Below are 22,559 nucleotides of genomic sequence, written 5' to 3'. Positions count from 1 at the left end.
TGAATCTTCCAGTTCTAAGCCAAGTGTCTCAACCCCTTGGAGTAATCTAGGATAAATTACTTAGCTTCTCTCGGCTTCAGTTTGCCCTCTCTGTAATTAGGAAATCATTACAATCTATGTGGAACTTTAATGAATTACTGCATGCAAAATGCCTCGCACAGTCCCTAGAACATAATAAGCCTTCCATAAATATTTTGTTTTTATTATCCAACCTAAACACTTTAAAGCTTCTTATTGTTTTTCATTATTTGTTTTTGCTGAACTCTGAGATTGTGAAATTCATATGATATGGAGGACAACCAATGTGAAAATTTACATGGGAACTGGATGCTGAGAGTACGTACTGAGAGGAGAGGAAGCAACCTCTCAGCTGCATACTGAGAATAGGAGAGATCATGAAATTTTAGAATACAGACTGAATTGAAATTATTTGGGAGGTTTATTTTCTGTTTAACAAGCTATGTAAATTTGCTCAAAAAGTACATCTACAGACAAAGGCAGTGAAAAAAAAAAATCTGTGAATCCATGACCTACTGCCCAGGAGGTAACAGAGTTTTGCTAACAAAATCATGGAAATGTCGCAAACCAGTTTAGAGTTAGGGATACTGAAAGAGTTCTCTTTCCTGAGAGTTGAGTAGTTTAATGGTCACATTTTTGACAAAAATGATACTATTAACCAGCTGGGGGATAGAAAAAGTGTATGTGAATTTAGTCCTCATTGAAATAGATAACATTTTGTGTGAAAAGAAATATGGATATGGCAAACAACTGTAAATTGAATACTGGGTTAAAAAGGAAAATTAGATTTTCATTATAAAATTGGAATTTATTGACCAGATATGATACTTAGAGCTACATAAATACTGAGGTCAATTACTGAAAACTATTTTTTTAAAAAAAGCCAATGATCAAGGCACCAACTTAGGAGAACGTTTGATCAGTGATGGTGACTCTCTGGAATCGTGTCATGAAGAAAGGATGGAATCAGGAATGTGCAGTGCTGCCAAGAGAGAAGAGAGCTTTAAAAAGAAAGTATGAAATGTGGAGAGATGTCAAACAGGAACTGCACTTAAAAGATCCAGATTTATCTGGCTTGAGTATTAGATGGGCAGTGATCTTTTAGAAGAACTAAATTTTAGTAGATCAGCAAACAAAACGCATGGATTATTAAGTCCTTTAATAAGAAAATAGAGTAATCAGAATATAAGGACAGCAAATAGAGATTACTCTTGAAAATTTTGATAATTGCAGGAAACAGGGACCTTCATTTTTTTTTTTTTTTCACAGACTGTTATTCAGACATACTCCTGAAAAGAACTAAAAGCAGATAAAAGTTTTAAATAAAAATTATCAAGTGCTGAGGGAAATTCCAATTAAAAATCTATAAGAATTATATACAAAAATTTATAAATTTAAATGCATGACATTTAAAGAGATTACAAATGGAGATGTATACACAAAGTCCAATGATTAGAAAACATTTTGAGATGTCAGTCTTCCTCACACTGATAGGGTAAATGAAAATTCCTTTGTCATCAAAACAGGTTAGGAAAGAAAGATTAATCATTATTTGATTAGTAGGCATAGGAAAATCACAAGGAGTTACTAGTATGCATCAAGTATACGGTAGACAGGTAAGGATGTGAAACAAAGGAAATCTAATCCATTGTGTTGAAAATGCAACTTTTACTAAGCAGTTTGATAAACTGTTTTCCATTAGCTACTAAAAAAAATGTCCATCTTTTAGGCAGCAAATGGATTCTGGCATATGTATCCTGGAGAAACTCTTGAACGTGTGCTCCAGGAGAAATTTAGCAGGATGTTTGTAGCAGCTGTGTTGGTAGTTACAAGAAAAGAAAAACAAGACTAGAAATAATCTCCATGTAAATCAGTGATAGACTCAGGATTGGCTTCATGGGCATGGGATCTATGCAGTCTAGTAGGGGCCCACACCTAACATACCCTATGCTTGGTTTCATGCTCTGATGTCACTCTCTTAAACTTCTTAATACTTTTTGAACTAGGGACTTCACATTTTCATTTTGAGTTGGGCCTCACAGATGATATTGCCAGTCCTGGACAGAACTGAAAAATAAACCGTCTGTTTACACAGTGGACTATTACTGCAGTGAAAACGGCTGAACTGCAGCATCACGCAGCCCACAAATAAGTATATCCACTGTGGCTCCACTTCAACAAATTTGAAAGGCAGGAAAAATTCAACTGTTTTTGTTTAGGGATGTACAAATGAGTAAAGAAACTATGTTTTTAAAAGCAAAAGGATTTTATCGGACAAATCAGGATATTGGCTCTATCTAAGAAACAGAGAGGGATATGTGATCTACCCAGGAGTCTTCTGCAGTCTTGGGACTATCTTCTTTTTATCCAAGGTTATGGTTAATTAGGTTCTTATTGATTCTCTGTACATGATTTATGCTCTCTCCTTTATGTATGATTTAGTTCCCCACCCCCGCCAAGAAAACATTTAAAATAGAAATAAAACATGGGTCAACTAGAATTAAGGGGCAGCTGTCCACGAATTTGAACAGCAGCCCTAGATCTTCACTGTGTTTGGGTGGAAGGGAAGTTGAGTGCCAAAGGGAAGATTGAAGAGGCTCATTGAAGTTTTACACAGATGCCCAAGTGATTCTCTAGAGCTGAGTTCTTCCATTAGTATCTTTTAAATGATGGATTAGGAAATTATTTATAACTGTAGTTTGAGGAGAAACAATGCTGAAGGAACTTTTTAGTTTAGTTTTCAAAATGGGAAATTTCAGCAAACTTTAGGCAAAGAACAAGAAGCTGTAACAAAGTCAGTACGAAGCACATTTGCCAACATGCCTTGGGCTTGTGGTTGCTGACTTTATTTTTTTCCTCTTGCAATGGGCCAGAGAGCTTTCCTCTGCCACTAATGAGGCTAAAATTGTCAACTAATGAAATGTTTGAAGACATTCTAGGAGAATGAGCAGGGAACAAGAGTAGAATATCATGGGCTGTTGCCAGCCCTAGGACCCAGAATTAGATTTCCCACTATCCCTCAGACTCTCCCAGGGGGTGCTATTTGCCTGCAAACCATGTCCTGATAACAGGGCATATAATGATGATAAATGCCATCCAGAGAATCCCAACGTGTCACTATCTCAGGAGAGGAAGTTAAACAGTTTACAGCTGCGTACAGCATACCACAAGGGTCCTGTTATTGTGCTGGTTAACTAGGTCTGAAAACTGTGGGTTTCTATAAAGGAGCACGAGGATGATGCAGACTGCTGCTTATCTTTCCGGCCTAAGGGTCATGAGGATTAGCAGCCTCCATCAGCCCAGCTTCCTGAGACTGCTAAGTGGTAACACAGAGATCCCTTTATCAGTTCTCCAGCTGCACGTTGTCCTAGAGCACTCACTATGAGGTAACTGACCAAAAGGGTAAAGATGTTGGAGATGACCTGGTTTTAAAAGGAGCCGTCCCAGAAATTGAATTCACTAGTGGAATGTCATTAATGGAAATATTTTCTTCTTCCAGGGAAAAGCAAGCAACTAATTAAAAACAACATATTGTAACTACTCCTCCTAGAATACTCTAGTAGTAAATTGTGCTACTCTGGTGTCGGATAAATCATCGTCTTCCTCTAAAAGCTGTCACACAGTTTTCAAGATTATCCCTTGAAAGTTATGTTTGCATTCAGCTGACAGTGGCATTTATAATATGTGAACACCTTGAGCAAAACTTTCTGTCTGCCAACTTAGTAATTTACCTTTTATAAACTTAGTTTCACATCAGATAGTCTAATGCATTTTGCCATTCATTACAGAATCGTGTCCAGAGGCATATTCTTTTCCGGACTGTGTCAGGCATCTCAGCAATCTTATTTAACCTGAACGTACTACTCCAGTACGTTATAACATAAAATGATTTGGAGGGTGTCAAGACCACTTTTGCCTCTAAATAGCTTCTCTTCCCAACTTAGTCTAAAACACTTATCTTTCAAGGTCTCACTGTAGGCCTGATGAACAGAAATAAGTACATTTCTGGAAGGTCACTTTATAAACAAACTTACTCGAAATAGCTGCAGATAGGTTTCTTTTCGGCACTCCAGATGTTCCATTTGAAGTCTAACAGGGATGATTATATTCAACCACTCAATAATTAGTGTTTAAAAATGAAATGGACTTTTTAGAAAGGTGCTTTCCAGAAAATCAGTGCTCTGCTGAGACTGAGTTTCCTCAAGTATGAAGGGGTAAGAGAGAATTCAATGTTATGATGAGGATCCATGTCTCTGAGGGATAATGTCATAAAACAGGAGCTATTAAAAATAAAGAAGAATGTCTTATTTCCATAACCTAGCAATGCAAATAACGTCTGAAGTTATTAAGCAAAAAAAAAAAAAAAAAAAAAAAAAAAAAAAAAGATTGTTAGTTAACATTTAGCTAGTTATTCCTATCTTATGAAATTGCTTCAAAGGTGATATTAAGGTGACAGTACATTGACTTAATATACAGTAATACCATATTATAGAAATTTCATTGTAGAACAGATTAAATAATGAGACGTGAACATGTGTCACATCACTATTAATGGTTCAAAAATTCTGTAACAACTTCTGATATTTCTTAATACTCTATTTCCCTATAACTTACACTTTTAGGTTTAATTATAGATCTGTGATAAAGATAGCTGGAGCAGTTTGCCATTTTGATCTGCCTAGGCTCTTTCTACTTTATTGATGACAGAATTCCTCTTTCCTGTAAGAAGTTAATTCCATCTGTTTGCACATGATACAATCTACTCTTCTAGCTACAGGTTTGGTTATAAGAGTCAGTTCTGTCTAATCAGAACACCCAATGCCCAGGATCAATGTGATTGATTCAGAACGGAGAACATTATTCACGTGCGGCCAAAAAGGGCTTGTCTGAGACTTTTCAGGGCTATCGGGGAAGATTTGCTTTAGATCCTACTAATCCCCTGGAAAATAAGCCAGTGGTTAAAAATATTTTTTTTAATTTTTTTGAAATTTTCTTATTGCATATATATATATTTTTCCCCCAAAACTTTTTCATAACCTAAACAGAATTCATAATCATTAGGCAATAACTCACCCATTCTCCCCTCCTCACAACCTCTGGTAACCTTTAATCTTTCTGTCTCTGCGAATTAACCTATATTGTGTATTTCTTATAAGGGGAATCATTTAACTGTTGTCCTTTTGTATCTTATTATACTTAGCATATGTTTTCAAAGTTCTTCACGTATCAGAACTTTATTCCTTTTTATTAGTTAACAACATTCCATTGTATGTATACACAACATTTTGTTTATCCATTCAGCTGTTGGTGGACTTTTGAATTAGTTTACACTTCTGGCTGTTGTGCAGTGCTGTTTCTTAGCTTTTGAAGTTTCTTAAGCTTTTTAAACAACCACACTGTTTTCCACAGCTGCTGTACCATTTTAAATTCCCACTATCAGTGTACAAGAATGCATATATGTTTATAATCATTATATCTTCTTGATGAGTTCATCCTTTTATCAGTATATAATCTTTTTTTTGTCTCTTGTAGTAGACTTTGACTTAAAGTTTATTTTGTTTAATATTAATCTAGCCATTCCAGCTCTCGTTTGGTGACTACTTGCATAGAATATTTTTTTCGTCCTTTCATTTTCAGTTTGTTTCTTTCAATCTAAACTGAGTCTCCTACAGGCTACATATAGTTGTATTTTGGTTTTTGTACCCATTATGCAATTTCTGCCTTAAAAAAAAAAACGATTATTTATTTGAGAGAGAGAGTGAAAGAGAATGGGGTGGGGTAAGAGGGAGAGAGAATCTCAGGCAGACTCCGTGTGGGGCTCAATCTCATGACCCTGAGATCATGGCCTGAGCTGAAGTTGAGTCAGACACTCAACTGACTGAGCCACCCAGGTGCCCCAACAAATCTCTGCCTTTTGACTGGAGAGTTTAACTTATTTGCATTCAAAGTAATAACTAATAAGAAAGGACTTATTTCTGCTATTTTCCTATTTGTTTTCTGTACATTCCTCACACATACTTTTTTGTCCCTCGTGTCCTTCATTACTGTCTTCTGTTGTGTTTAGTTGATTTTTTAAAAAGATTTATTTATGTACTTATTTGAGAGGGGGGGAGTAGCAGAGGGAGAGGAGAGAGAGAGAGCAAGAGAGATTCTCAAGCAGACTTCCCACTGAGTGTAGAGCCCGATGGAGGGCGATCTCAGGACCCTGAGATCATGACCTGAGAGGAAATCAAGAGTCAGATGATTAAGTGACTGAACCACCCAAGTGCCCCTGGCTGATTTTTTTTTTTTAAATGAACTGTTTTGTTACCCTTCTCAGTTGTTTATTTTTTTTTTCCCCTGCTTACTTTTTAGAAATTTTCTTTGTGGTCACCATGGAAATGTATTTAACATCTTAAACTTATAACAATCTGTTTCAAATTGATACCAACTTAACTTCAGTAGCACACAAAACTCTGCCCCGATACAGCTCTGATCCCCCCCTTTCTTTTGTCATTGCCACAAATTACATCTTTACCTATTATGTGTACAATAACTTAGATATATAATTATTCATTTGTCTTTTTTGTTCGTTTTTTGTTTGTTCGTTTGTTTTTTATTATGTTAGTTACCATACAGTTTTTGATTTAGTTTTTGATGTGGTATTCAATGATTCATTATTTGCGTATAACACCCAGTGCTCATTACAACACGTGCCCTCCTTAATATTCATTTGTCCTTTAAATTCTGTAGGAAATAAAGTGGAATTCCAAACCAAAACTACAGTAATACTGGATTACATTTATGCCTGTGTATTTACCTTCAGTAGAGATCTTTATTTCTTCATATGGCTTTGAGTTACGGTCTAGTGTCCTTTCATTTCAATCTGGAGGACTCCCTTTAGCATTTCTTGTAGGACGCGTTAGCAGTAACAAACTCCCTCACTTTTATTTATCTGAGAATGTCTTAATTTCTCCTTCATTTTGATGGACAGTTTTGCAGGCTACAGAATTCTTTGTTTACAGGATTTTTAATATGTCATCCCACTGTCTTCTGTCCTCCATAGTATGATAAGAAATCAATTGCTAATTTTCTGAGGATCATTTGTATGATACACTAATATTACCATTATTTTTTAAGAAGATGTTTGATGTAGGATTGAACATTTAGTGGCAGAATTAAAAAGCTGAAAAAATTCTGGAGCTAGTATAAATTGTTGCTTATGTGTAACTTTTTTTTTTACTTTGTTGCTTTTACTTTCAGAACACCTAAGTTATAGAGGTGTTAAGAAGGGTCTCAAATGTTCTCAGTTTGGAAGGACTACACCTTTGCAACCACTCCACCCCATCATTCCCTGGGAAGGACTGGTAGGTCAGCTAAGTAAAAACTTTTGCCTTAATTAGTTTAATTATTTAAGTCATAAGACCTTATTGCCAAGGTCTAAGTGTTGAACTGAGGAAAGTGCCAAAGAATTGTTTATTTTAGTTTTATGAATATTAATATATGTTTGCAACATATGTAGATGCTAAAAGTTATTATTTCTAAGCAAAATTTAGTTTTGGCATTTTTTTAATTTAGAAAAATTTATTGAAGATAGCCTTTATTATATATACATATAATATATAATTACATGAATATATATACATAAAATATATAATTATATATTATATAGACATATAACATATATTATGATTATGTAATTATAACATGATTATAACCATATAACAATTATATGCATTTTATTATACATAAAGCAGAGAATGTTTCTCTATTTTCAGTTAATTTCCATTTAATTGTGTTAATACATATCAGAGAGATTACATTATATTTTCCACATCTATTCACATTTTCAGATCATTTACCGAATCCACAAATATTCATTCAGTGTCTGTTGAGCCAGTCCTGAGGGCTGTTTGCGCTGAGACCCATTCTTCCTTTGTTATACATCCCAGATTGGTTGTGCTTACTTGAAAAGGCTCTGTTTTCATGTGAGGGCTGACTTATTGGGATAGGTTCCTGGATAAGTTGTCTTCTATTTGGGTGGGTCAGCATGTGACACTTACAGAAGATTGGAAGGAGGATGGAAAAGATGCCGGGGTATTCCTCCCCCATCCTTTTCTCTGTGTTAGAATCTCCATGACTCTGGACAGGCCCATCAAGTTTTCAGCTTCTGTCTGGTCTTACTGTCACCTAAACTCCAACCCATAGATGGCATTGCTGAATTTTATAGTAACATCTTTGTTGAAGAAAAGTAGGAGAAAGCCTGCTTGGGATCAGTATGTGAGAGAATGAGATGAGAACTGGAAACAGAGCATAGACACCTTTTAGAGGGACTTTTATTTTTCCTTTTATGATTTATTTATTTATTTATTGGGGGGAGGGCCTAAGAGGGGGAGAGAATCTCAAACAGACTCCCCACTGACTGCAGAGCCCGACTCAAGGATCGATCTCAGGACCCTGAGATCATGTCCTGAGCTGAAATCAAGAGTCAGAGGCTTAACTGACTGAGCCACCCAGATGCCCCACTTAGAGGGAGTCTTGATGTAAATGGGAGACAGAAGTTGGGTGGTAGCTGTCATGGGATATGAGACCATGTGAAAAATGTAAGCTAGGAAAAAAAATAGATTTCATTTTGATGGGGATGATCCAATATAGAGAGAAAAATAAAAATTTCCTAGAAAGAAGATAGAAGTGCTAGAAAAAAATGCCCTTGATTATGTGAGTTTTAGGAAGGATCTGTTGCAAAAACGGGATTAGTCTTGGCCAGGAGCTTGAAAAATTTATCTAGACACTGGAATAGCAAGTGGAAATTCAGAGTATCTGGGTACTCATGTGGACAGGTAAGTTGACAAAGCAGGGATTTTTTTTTATTGATTTTTTTTTTCCCTCTCAGTGAGAAATAGTAGTTAAATAAAAGTATCTATTTAAAAATCTAAGTAGTATAATTTACACTACTGTATCTTGCATATTTCAAAATTAAAATGTTTTAGGAAATTTCTAGATAGAGTTTGAAAACAACTATGCAAAATTTGCTTCAGATAATTAAGCGGATAGATAAATAGAAAGATTTGTGTGTGTGTGTATATATGTATATACATATATATATACACCGATATATGTGTGTGTATATATATATCTCTATAGATATATATCTGACAAATATCTACATTTGAGATTTATATTCACAAATGACCTGATATATTTATATTATCTGTAATATCTTTTCATACAAGGATGAATATATGCTAGCACAGAGTTTAAAAAATAATATGTAGGCAGTTGTGTTTAAGTAACTGGGCTTGTAATTGAATTTGAGGATAATCCTTTTGTGTATATAACATGATATTTGGACATTATGTTATTAGTAATTACATAACAGGCTATGATGAGTAAAAGTAAATATTCTGAATTTTGTGTGAGTCATTAAAACAGGGATAGTCTGTACATTATATGAGTAACTTACTCATCTAAAAACTTTATGGTTCAACATAAAAACCTAATTTGTTGTGTATTATTTTAGCAGGAAATCACAGTTGTTAGTATAATTCCTTAATATATTCTGGAAATAGTTTTCATGCTTATGATAATATATGAGCTTGACTGTCTACTTAATCAATTATAATTGTACTTTATTGTACATATATTTTTCTTTTCCCCTGGAGATTTCTCTTGTCAAGCTATAACAGATGTATGCTCTGTGACTAACCAATAAAAACTTTATATGAATATATTATAAATATAGTTAAAATCTTCTCTTATTTTAATGAACTAGAAATAAGAATATTACCTAGTGTATTGCTGTTTTAATTTCTTAAATTAATTATCTACCAATCTGAAAGAAAATGAATAGGAAGGAATAATACAGAGGTGGTTCTTTTTTCATTTCACATTCATAATAACCCATGCATTTATGTGCATAATCTTTGGAATTCTGGCAATTAACATGTGAATTTTTAAAAATAAATGCATTGCATGAAAGTTTTTCTCTTCCTTTTCTGAGTAATTGTAATGATGGCTGGCACCTAGATTTTGCCAAGTGTTAAGTTACTTATCCTAGCACTTAACCTATATTTACAGATTTAATCCTCAGGACTCTTTGAGCTGCTTAGTATAGCCTTTAAGCCTATCAGCAGCCTTTGTCACAAACATTTGAGGCTTACTGGCAAGGAAATGAGGGGAGTATCAGAAAAGAACTGATAGCCTCGATTCAGCAACCTTTGAGAAAGTGAGTCATGCCAGTCATCCTATGAGTGATCTTGGAATTGTCTTTTTCCAAGGTTGAGCCTTTAAATGAAATCATAGCCCTGACCAAGACTTGTATTAGATTTGTGACAGATTCTGAAGCAAAGGGCCCACCTAAGCTGTGCCCAGGTTCTTGACCTACAGAAACTCAAGGATAAAAATACATCTTGCTTAAGGCCACATAGTTTTGGTAACATTTTATATAGCAATAGGTAAATAATATATAAATCAACCCTGATATACGTGGGAGGTAATTACACAAGGGCATGGATAATGGACGTGCAAAACACTGGGGGTCATCTTGATGATTGGCTGCCACAGTTCGTCCTCTGCTCCTTAATTATTAATAATCACTTCTGTATGCAAAATAAACTCATTCTTTTCCAAGGTGTCCAAAAACCTCCAAGGCCTCCATTATAGCAGCAGCTCAAAATCCAGAACCTTGCCATCTAAATTAAGACCAGGTAGAGATGAGTCTTCTTGAATACGGTTCACCAAGTTCAGCTCCATGAATTTTCTCTCCTTACTTAATGAACTGTTGAGACAAGTAATCTAACCTCTGTGCATCCAACATACAGTATAGGGACAGAAACAGGAAAACTAATAGACAGATTTTTGTTCATAAAAGGGAAAAATGGGGTGCATAAAGGAGTCACCGCTCCATCACAATTTTGAAATTCATTTGAGTAAACGTTGGAATGTACTTGATTAGGTCTTAAGCCCTGTGAATAATTAATTCTCCATGATTCATGACTCTACCTTCTTTTTGAGCTCTTGGTTCCACTGGTCCAATCTTCCTTTTTTATAATCGGAAGCATGTGTCTGCAGCTGAAGAATATTCTTAGCAGCTTCCTGCTGATAGAATTTGGAGAGTTCAAATCTGGTTTTTATTTTGTACTGTTTCTCTCCATTTTGACATCTAAGCTGATGATGTTTCTGTGAATATATCTATATATCTACATCTACATATTAGTATGCTGGGCTTCCGTGAATCTTGTTGCAAGTAATTCCGTTAGACAAGAATTTTCTACTTTAAAACTATCGGTATGTTGGTTTTGGGCTTGATGTTTCTTTGTTGTGTTTGTGGGCACAGTCATGTATATTACAAGGTGTTTGGCAGCATACTGGCCTCACCCACTAGGTACCAGTGGAGCTTCTCCAAGTTATGATAAGCCAAAGAGTTTCTTGATATTGCCAAATGTCCCTTATGGGAATGGAGGTGGGGGCAAAATTTCTGCTCCTTGAGAATATTTTGCACTAGAGCAAAATTCTTTAAGATCATTCCTTTTTACCTTGAGTTTCTTCTGAGATGATTTAGGGTCAATGCCTTTAAACTGCTTATGAGTTTTATTGCTATTACTTGGGATCTGTGAGGCACACCTTTAATCTGTTTAGGGGACCTTTAATCTGACTGAATAGTACTTTAGACCATTCTGAGATTTATTTATTTAACATAAAAATAGTAGAATTTTTTTTTCTCAGGAAAAAAAGTGGGGAAGAGGGATTCAAAATGATTTATGATCACACTTCTTTCTGCCTCTGAGCAAAGCCAGTATTGCAAGCTTATTGCTTGATTAACATACCTAGTAAATGAAACAACCTGCTGCTTGTCCTACGTCACTCTAGGAGTCATGCCATGACTTCTCTACTTCTTAGCAGAGAAACAAGGCTTGCCATAGCACTATCCCACCTCCAATGTATAACATTGCTAGTGAGAAGCAAGGCTCCGGACTGCTGAGGAGAGACAGGGAGGGAGGAGAGAGGGAAGGAGATGCTTGTCTTAGAAGCAGAACAGTACTACAACCGAAGTTTGATATCTGAGCTTACCACTACCTCATCTTAAAGAAAATAGATTGGAGAGCATCTGTAAAACCAATAGCGTCTTTAAGGTGAAATTGCAGAGTTTTGCTGCATACCTAGACAAAAGAGAAGTGGAAAGTTGCAACAGGTTTAACTAGCAGCAACAAAGAAAGTTCATTTACAGTTTTTTATTTGTTTGTTTTAGCAATATTCCTCTGCAAATTCATTAAGAAACACTCTAACTTAATAGGGCACATGATACAGAACAATCGTTTCACTATAGTGCTGTTCGTTGAAGAGAACCAACCTTTGCAAAGATTTCAACTGGGGTATAACCAGTTTACACGGTGGGAGCCCCTGGTTTGAGTGGTAGAATTAATGCTATGTGATATCCTCTTCCAAACAGTGATCTTGACCCTTTTCAGTTTTTTCATCCAGCATTCTAAAGAATTCTTGTTGGCTTTCACAGATGTGCGTGTTTGCTCTGAATTCATGAACTAAGCCTGGAATGTCTTATTAGTTATAAGGCTCACATTTGAACTGGTACTTTTCCCCAAGTTTTCTTGGTTCCTGTGGCTGCTATTTTCTGCTCCTCTTCTGCCCTGTTTTTCATGTATTTGACCTCTTCCACCAGTTTAATCCTATACTCATCCCATTTTCTGGATCCTGTCAATTCTTCCATTATCAACAGTTCACTCTAACATAAGATTTTTAGAGTCACCCCTTGGCATCATCGTGGATCATAGTTTCTTCACGTTGCCCTGGATGAAACCACCTGCTGCTTGTTCCTGTGTCACTCTAGGAGTCGCGCAGAGCAGTGCCAGGACAGTGTTTGCTTGGGAGCCAGTTTTTAGCTATAACATCATTTGCTGCCTGGAAAAGCTAAGAATTTTTTTTTTTAAACTATGAAGTCATGGATCCTTTTTTTTTTTTTTTTTTAAATTAGCCATTCCTTTTGTTTATCTATTCTCTCTCATTTTGCTACAAACAACAGAAAGAAACCAGGTGGCACATTAAACACGTTGGTTGGGAGTTTTAGCAGTTAGATCATCCAGTTCATTAGACAAATTTTCTACTTAACACAGGTTCAGAAGGCAGTGTTCTAAGCTTTATTCCATCCATAACAAAGCTCCTCCTTCTTCCAATTAACAACAGTATTACCTCCCTTTACATGAAGCTGTCACCCACAGCCTTGTCAAACACTGGGAGTGTTCAAGTAACAGCTTCCTCAGGGCACTTCCATCTGGCATAACACTCTCTGCAAAGCCGTCTTCCCCGTCCACAGCAGGGCTATAATTGCGGTTTTTGTTATGACAGCATGCCACTTCCAGGTACCCAAATATTGCTTATTTATTGCTGCATAACAAGTCACCCCAAACTTAGCAGATCAAAACAACAAACGCTTATTATTTTAAAGTTTCTGTGTGTCCAGTGTTTTGGAAACTGCTTCGCTGGTTGATTCTGTCTCAGTCTAGCACGTGGCTACAATCAGGGCATCAGCTATTGCCTCAGCCATCAGCCAAAGGCTCGACTGGGTCTGGAGGGTCCACTTCAGACTTCCTTCCAGGGCTGTTGACAAGAGGCTTCAGTTCCTTGCCACATGGGCCTCTGCATATGACTGCTCACATTATGTCTTCCAACAGAGCATATGATGCGAAAGAGAGAATGGGTTCAAGACAGAAGCCACAATGTTTTATAACGTATTCATTGAAGTAGCCTATCATGACTTCTGCAGTATCCTATTCGTTCTGCAGAGCAGTGCCGGGACAGTGTGTTGGCGATTTACATGGGAAAGTGAATTCTAGGAGGCTGGGATCATTAAGGGCATGGTGGAGGTTGGCTACTCCATCAGTAGAGAGGAAAAACAGATGGGAAAATTTTTAATAGAGCCTAGAATTAAATAGCATTAAATAAGTATTTGTTGAATGAGTCATTAGTGAAAAAACAGCTACTGGGAATTATGTTTTAATTTTTCTTAATACTTTTAGATAAAATGCTGTTAAGGGAATATCCTAATTTTTTTCTTTGAATGACTTACATTATTCTTACTACATCCCAGGATAGTAATCATAATAAATTTGTGAGGCATGATTTCTTTTGTAGAGAATCTGTTATTTATTTTACAAAATTAGTTATTTTGGATATCTGCCTTTTCCAAAATTCTTTCTGACACGTATTTAAATATACTCCCAGATAGTCAAACCCGTAACTGTTTCTTTCTGTGAACTGAATTTATTTTCTCTGGTCTAGATCTTTATCATAAATTATCTGATTAATTTCCATGTATCTGTATTTTATCTTTTCAAATATATTAAATTTCTTGAAGACACATGACTATTTTCTATAAGTTGTTATTCATCCATATATATCCAGAATAATTGAAATCAGGATCTTGAAGAGACATCTGTAGTCCCACGTTCATTACAGCATTATTTACAATAGCCAAGGTATGGAAGCAACCTAGATGCCTACTGATAGATGAATAGATAAAGAAAATGTGGTATATACATAACTATGGAATATTATCCAGCCTTAAAAAAAAAGGGAATCCTGCCATATATGACAACGTGAATAAACTTGGAGGACATTATGCTAAGTGAAATAAGCCGGTCCCTGAAGGACAAATTCTGCTTGGTTAAATGAGGCATCTAAAATGATAAAATTATAGACATAGAGAGTAGAGTGGTGGTTGCCAGAGTGTGGGGAGTTGCCGTTCAAAGGATATGTAGTTTCAGTTATAGAAAATCAATAAGTCCTAGAGATCTGCTATACAACATTTTGCCTAGAGTTCACAATGCTATATTGTATACTTAAAATATGTCAAGAGGTTAGATCTCATTTTAAGTGTTCTTATCGCACACACAATGTGCATAGACATAAAACAGAAGGGCAGGTTCTTGGTTCCCAGAATCTAGAAATTCAAAATGTGTTTTCTTTTTCCTTGCAATATGAAAATATTTGCCTGAATTATTTGCGAAGCCAGCTCCATCAAGGGTTCACATAAAGTAAAGATATTAAAGATAATTTTACAAAGAACCCGAGGATTCTTATTCAAATATACCTGTATAAAAATCAAAACAAATCTAACTGAATAAATGACTTTGGGAAGAATAGCTTAAAAAAATTCCTTAACCTCCTCCAAGAAATCAATAACATTTAGAAAAAGAGTTGCTCAACAAAAACTCTGACTTCCAGTTCTGATGAAATGTCACAAAAGAGTCCTTAAGAAAAATGTATTTTTGTATAGCACAGTTTAGTGATTTTTTGAATCAAATTTCCAGATTTCTACCGATTTACACATTTATACACTTGTAGTAAAATTGTGACTTAACACTTCTTGTCTTCTTATCAATTCCTGCATTGGTCATAAAGTGTTGCCCATTTTTACCCAGAGGTAGCTGTACTAAACCCTAACTAGGATCAAATAAAAACCAGACAACCTTGAAGGTGGAGGGAACAGAATTCTCTGTAATACAAGACCATGAAAATTGGATTCGACCTAATGGACCAAGAAAACACTTACTAAAAGTAAAATGGTATTGAGATGCTGTCTCAAAGGGATTAGATTATTTAGAAGATCCATTGTTTTGAACTAACATCTCTACATTTTACCAGCTTCCCCTTCCTTATTTCTCAAATAAAATTTAGTTTTATTGTGATCAGTTTTTATGTATGTAAAATTTGGATAAAAATGATGTTTCAAAGTAAATTAGAATAATGTAAAATATTGAACCTCTATTTACTTGTACAATACAAAGAAAATACATATAAGCTCATATGTAATATATAATTATATGTTAAATATGTACCAATTATTACAAAAAAGAATCTCACTTTTTATTGTTTACCAAGTGAGATGGATTCTACTTCCCCATAAACTGAAAGCAGAACATATCTGTGTCTTTTCCTATCAGTGCACTGAACCTTGAAGCCATAATTCAATAGAAAAGGGGATAAAAATCAATGGTGCAGGTATGTGCCAAGATAATATAACTACAGAGAAATGAAGGAAGAAAAGTGAATCTTTTCTATTATTTGTAAATAAGTATCAGTTTATTACACATTTTATTTAATCATTTTCCCCAGTAAAATATTTTAGGAAATCTTTTTTTTTTGTACTCATAAAAGGTGGATTTTTTTTGGTATATTTTATACTTTATACAATGGTTTCCTATAGAGTATCATTTAAACATTCATAAGGTGTAAAAGAAATGGCTCATAGAGATGATGAAATATGCTTTTGTTCTGTAAGATCAAATCTGTTTGATTAGAATCATGTTAATTAATCCACTCCCTGTTCACATAGTAAACTCAAACGGAAATTATTAATCAGTCTATCACACAACTCATTGTACTATATAATATAATAGTGAAATAATTAAAGGGCATCATTTGGTACTGATCATGGACACTTTCCAGGGCAAAATACATATAACGATATTTTTATTCTTCCCCTTAATAACAATGTCAGTAACCCATAAATGGTGATTTAACAGCTCTGCAGAGGCTCATTCATGAAGAGCAGGAGTAATGTACTAATAAGAGCTTGCTCTCTTAAAAGAATGGATTAAATGGCAATGCCTGTGATTATATCATAATGATTAACTTAAGTGAATATAATGAAGCATGTATGCATTCTTAATATCCATTTCAGAGGAAGTGGGTTACCCTAGGCTACTTTGATCTGTGTTCAAAGTACATTCTGCTAAAAAAAAAGTGTGTCGTCTTGAGATCAAAATAATCAGGCATCATGTGGAACAAAACTGAAAAGTGTAGAATAAATGTTTGCTGGCATATTTATTAAGGTTTCCATGGTAGACAGTTTTTTTCTTCTCCAGCAGTTCTTTTCCACATTTTATCTTATTGAATCATCTTTCCTGTCAAAAGGCACATTTATATACATGAAGTGAATGGACATGGAACATCGTAGCTCTTCATCTCAGCTGCTATAATGACTAGCACCGATCCCCGCATGGCCAATTTGGTCTTGGTAGTTCGTAACCACTGTGAAGATTTTTTTATAAAGTTTTTAATTTTAATTCCAGTAGTTGATGTACAATGCTATATTAGTTTCATGTGTACATTGTAGATATTCAACAATTCTACACATTGTACTCAGTGCTTATCATAAGTGTACTCTTAATCCCTTTACCTTTTTTTCATCCATCTCCCCCCCAACCCCCACCCAGTGCTTCTCCCCTCTGGGAACCCTCTGTTCTCTGTAGTGAAAAGTCTGTTTCTTTCTTTTTTTTTTTTTTTCTTTGTATGTTTGTTTTGTTTCTTAAATTCCACATATGAGTGAAATCATATGGTATTTGATTATTTAGCTTATTTAGCTTATTTAGCTTAGCGTAATACTGTCTAGCTCCACCCATGTTGTTACAAATGGCAAGATTTCATTCATGCCACCTGAGGATTTTAAAGGAACAGATTGGCCGGCAGGAATGCAACCTGATTCACTTGATATGAAGACATTGCTTTAGTATCATATTGACTCCACTAAAAATATACAGCATTTATGAGGTTTATGTTGTGATTAAATAAAATATGTGAGGGTGACTGGGTGGCTCAGTTGGTTAAGCACCCCACTCTTGGTTTCTGCTCAGGTCATGATATCAGGGTTGTGCGATTGAGCCCTGCATTGGACTGTGCACTCAGCGTGGAGTCTGCCTGAGATTCTCTCCCTTTCCCTTTGCCCCTCCCTCTCCCCACCCCATGCTCTCTCTCTCCTTCAAATAAAATAAATAAATAAAATCTTCTTAAAAATTTGGCAAATATTTTGAATCATGCATGGATGCATATGTTTAGTGCTCAATAAAATAAGGGTAAATTTTACATCATTCAAACTATGCAAAATAATGAAAGTTTTCTCGTCCTATTTTTCTTTTTCTATAGCTGTATCTACTTCTGGAGTGCAGATTTTCACTGCCTCAGACTTGGCCACATTTTTCATGAGCTGGCAAATTAAGTCCTGCTGTTTTTAACTCCATCAATAGAAATTATATTAGAAAATTCTCGATTATCTTTTACTTCTCCTTTCTTTGACTTTCATATTTACTTTTACTGAATTTAAATCATGTATTCTGAAAATAGGACCAGGAAATAAAAACACAGTCCTTGTTCTAGACTGGAATTTTAAATCCAGAGGGTGAGTGTATCTGTGTATACCGTTTGGCCAACACAATGTTTAAAAAAATGTTGAATGTATCAGGGGAAGGGCATGCATATGCCAGTTCGGTCTCCATACTTACTTTCATCTGGTTCTGAAATCTTTGTGGTGCATCACATGAGCTGCTGCAACTAGCCTCATTTCAAACAATGACAGTATCATAGGCATTAAATATTCAGTTCAAATTTTACTCTTAACTGCCAAGGAATGTGGGGAGGCGCTCTGTAACCAAGTGATTTGCTACTTAAAATAAGCATAGGATACAGATGGGAATAAAAGTAAGGCTTAATTTATTTTTTCCTATTTTGAGAAAATATATTATTTTGTAGTTGTGCCATAGGTCCTTTTATAAGAAGCAAAAACAATTATAAAACAATGCCTGTACATGATAAGAATATAAAACAATACAAAAAAGTTAGAGCAAAAATTGCTTTCATAACACACTAAAACCATTCCTTCTAGAGTTTACAACAGGCACAATTCTTGTGTATCTTTACAGAAATATACAGATAAATATGTATATATTATATAAATTATTTTAAAAACACAGTATATTATGCATACTTGTGTGCACCTCTCTTTGTCTTACTTAACAGTGTTTTGGATATCATTCCTTAGCAGTACAAATAGATCTCACTTGTTTCCATTACACTGTTTAAAACAGTCTGTTACACGGCTGTACCTTGAAATAGATCTTTCCTGATTCTATAGGATTCTGCTTACTCTCTCTTAACATTGGAATCCTCCTCGTCCTCCCTGCCCTCCCTTTTCTCCTCATCCTCCAATATGTCAGTTACAACCTCACAATTCTATTACCTCACTGTAACAATAAGTGAAAAGTCAGTTATTTTTATTTATTTTTATTGTAAGCTTTATCAAAGTAATACACAGGTTATGTTAAATTTATTTTGCCCAAGGGAATGAATACAAGATATTTTGCTTACAGTATATTTTTGTGTATCCATGTGTATACACACACACACACACACATACATACACACGCCCAATAAAGATAGAGAGATTGTAAATACAGCACAGTGGAATGTTTTAAAGATGCTTTCCAGAGCAAGGCTTTGATAATCCTGAGTAAATGAAGGGATGCAGGCAGCTATTACCCTCAGAGTTTCAGGACGGTGCTCACAGTTCCACAGAGGAACATCATGTGGTAGACGGTGCCTGGAAGACGTGGACAATGGAGGGAAAACACAGGATCTTAACAGAGATGTTGGTAGCTGATAGAGTCTGCAGCAGCCTTCAGTAGTCATCAGTGCCGGGAGAACACCAGCTTTACAGGGAGAAGAGTGTTGACATGCTAAAGTGGTAATTTTAGGGACATTTAATGTCAGGTAAGGCAGGGTTTTTAAACTTTCTACTTTAGGCAAAATTTAAACGTTGCATTAAAGCAGATTTTTGTCCTGAGAAAAATCACTTGGATCATTTTTGTTGTTCAGACTGAAGAGTAAGAAAAATTACTTTGCCGGAAGGAAAAGAGAAAGAATGTTCTGTGCCTTAGACTTATATAGTTTGGGAGATGGAATGAACCAATTTGAAATCTTTGCTTATTCCAGGGACATGATAGTTTCCTGTGTGTTTTTCTAGAACTTTCATAGTTTAAGCTTTCAATATAGGTGATGATCCATTTTGAATTGATATATTTATGCATAGTGTTTAATAGTGATCAGTGTAAGTCTTCTGCCTTGAAAGGTGAGTTATGACTTTCAATGTAGGGAAAAATATAAGTGGCCCATAGGAAGTAGGGGGAACCATGTGTTCTAATTTGTTTGGAACAGTCTTGTCTTATGCCTGCAATTTGTGCAATATATCAACAATATCCACTTTTATTCTCTAATACACTGCCATTTGGCACTAGGTGTCAACACTACCTTGATCTACCTTTGGCAGAAAGAGATGTGGAGCTGCTGAATGACATTTAGATTAAATAGTAGGTTGGGCTTAACAAGATTCTGAAACACAAAGAACTGTTCTCCTTTTTATTTTCTGTTATCCTCTACATCTACTCCTTACCACCACCCATCAATTCTCATTTTTAGTGGGTAATATTAGTATAGGGCTGTCTGTCATACCATTGTCAAAACCAAAAAGTTCTAAAAAAACAATTGAAACAGTAGAATGGGAATCTATTACTAGTAGCATTTTTTTGTGTACTTTTTGTTTATTAACACAAATAGACTTTGATTTTTCTCTCCCTTGAGTGTGACTATCCTCAATTAAAAAGAAATAATAAATTAAGCAAATAGACTTCATGCCTAGTAAGTCAAGTAGTATTGTGAATTGTAGGTTTAATTTGTCATGGATAGAAAGCTAGAACTGAAATCTTACTGTAGATAAACTCAATCCTTGGCTAAGAGTGGTCAAACTATAAAGGATGGGTAACCTTGGAAAAGATACTGAATCAGTTTAAATTTGTATGCAATGGAGATAAAAATAGCCAATGACTCAGGGAAATGCAAATCAAAACCACATTGAGATACCATCTTATGCCAGTTAGAATGGCAAAAATGGACAAGGCAAGAAACAACAAATGTTGGAGAGGATGTGGAGAAAGGGGAACCCTCTTATGCTATTGGTGGGAATGCAAGTTGGTACAGCCACTTTGGAAAACAGTGTGGAGGTCCCTCTAAAAGTTAAAAATAGAGCTACCCTGTGACCCAGCAATTGCCCCACTGGATATTTACCCCAAAGATACAGACGTAGTGAAGAGAAGGGCCATATGCACCCTAATGTTCATAGCAGCATTGTCCACAATAGTTAAACTGTGGAAGGAGCTGAGATGCCCTTCAACAGATGAATGGATAAAGAAGATGTGGTCCATACATACAATGGACTATTACTCAGCCATCAGAAAGAATGATTACCCAACATTTGCAGCAACGTGAACAGGACTGGAGGAGATTATGCTAAGTGAAATAAGTCAAGCAGAGAAAGACAATTATCCTATGGTTTCACTCATTTATGGAACATAAGTAATAGCAGGGAGATCGGAAGGAAGGGAAGAATGAAGGGGATGAACAGAAGGGGGAATGAACCACAAGAGACTATGGAGTCTGGCAAACAAACTGAGGGCTTCGGAGGGATGGGGGGTGAGGAATTGGGCTAGGCCAGTGATGGGTCAAAGGAGGGCACATATTGCATGGAGCACTGGGTGTTATACGCAAACAATGAATCATGGAACACTACATCAAAAACTAATGATGTACTGTATGGTGACTAACATAACAAAATAAAAAAAAAATTTAAAAAGTAGCCGATGACTTAAAAGTAGTTCTAATGATTGTTGGGGATATTCGTGAATGTAAAATGTTTTCCAGTATGTGATTTAGCTATTTACTTATATTTGGTATAATTAATGATATGATGGGATTTACCTCTGCCATTTTGATTTTGTTTTATATAAGATTTATATATTTTTTGGTTTCTCTATTCCCTTAATTCTGCCTCCTTTTGTGTTAAATATTTTTTCTGTACTTTTATTTCTGTTGTTTAGTTAACTATTTTGGAGTTATTATCTTAGTGGTTGCTCTGGGTGTTAAAATTAATATCTTAATTTAAAACCATCTAGTTTAGATAAACACCAACTTAATTTTAATAGTATATAAAAACTTTGCTCTAATATAGCTCCATTCCCTCCCCCCTCCTTTGTGCTGTTATCATACAAATTATGTCTTTATAGATCATAAGCCCATGAATGCTATTTTATCATTATTACTTTATGCAGTTTTCTTTTAAACAAGTAAGAGTTACAAGAATGCATTTATATTGTCTTTTATATTTACTTATATAGTTATTTTTATTGATGGTCGATATTTGTGTGGATTTGAGTTACTGTGTAATGTCCTTACAGTTTAGCTTGAAGGATTCCTTTTGGTGTTTGTTGTAGGGCAAGCTTGCAAACAATAGATTCCCTTAGTTTAGTTTATTTTCAAATATCTTTGTTCTATCTTCATTTTTGAAAGATAGTTTTACTTTATATAAGACTGTTGGCTGACCTTTCTTCTCCCAGTAATTTGAATATGCCATCTCTGATGGTTAACATTATGTGTCAGTTTGGAAGATGTTTTTGCATGAGAATAACCTTTAAATTGGTGAACTATGAATAAAGCAGATTGCCCTTCATAATGTGGATGGACTTCATCCAATCCGTTGAAATCCTGAAGAGAAGAAAAAGACCAGTCTCCTCAAGCAAGCAAGAGAAAAACTCTTCAACAGACTGCCTTCAAACTTCATATGTACCATCAGCTCTCCTGAGTCTGGAGACTGCCAGCCCACACTGCAGATTTTAGACTTCCTTGCCTCCATAATGAGTCATTTCTTATAATAAATCTGTGTGTGT

This window comes from Ursus arctos, unplaced genomic scaffold, assembly GCF_023065955.2.
Source record: "Ursus arctos isolate Adak ecotype North America unplaced genomic scaffold, UrsArc2.0 scaffold_10, whole genome shotgun sequence".
In the NCBI taxonomy this organism is placed as follows: Eukaryota; Metazoa; Chordata; class Mammalia; order Carnivora; family Ursidae; genus Ursus; species Ursus arctos.
The sequence above is the reverse complement of the archived record's forward strand: the minus strand, read 5'-3'. Positions refer to the sequence as shown.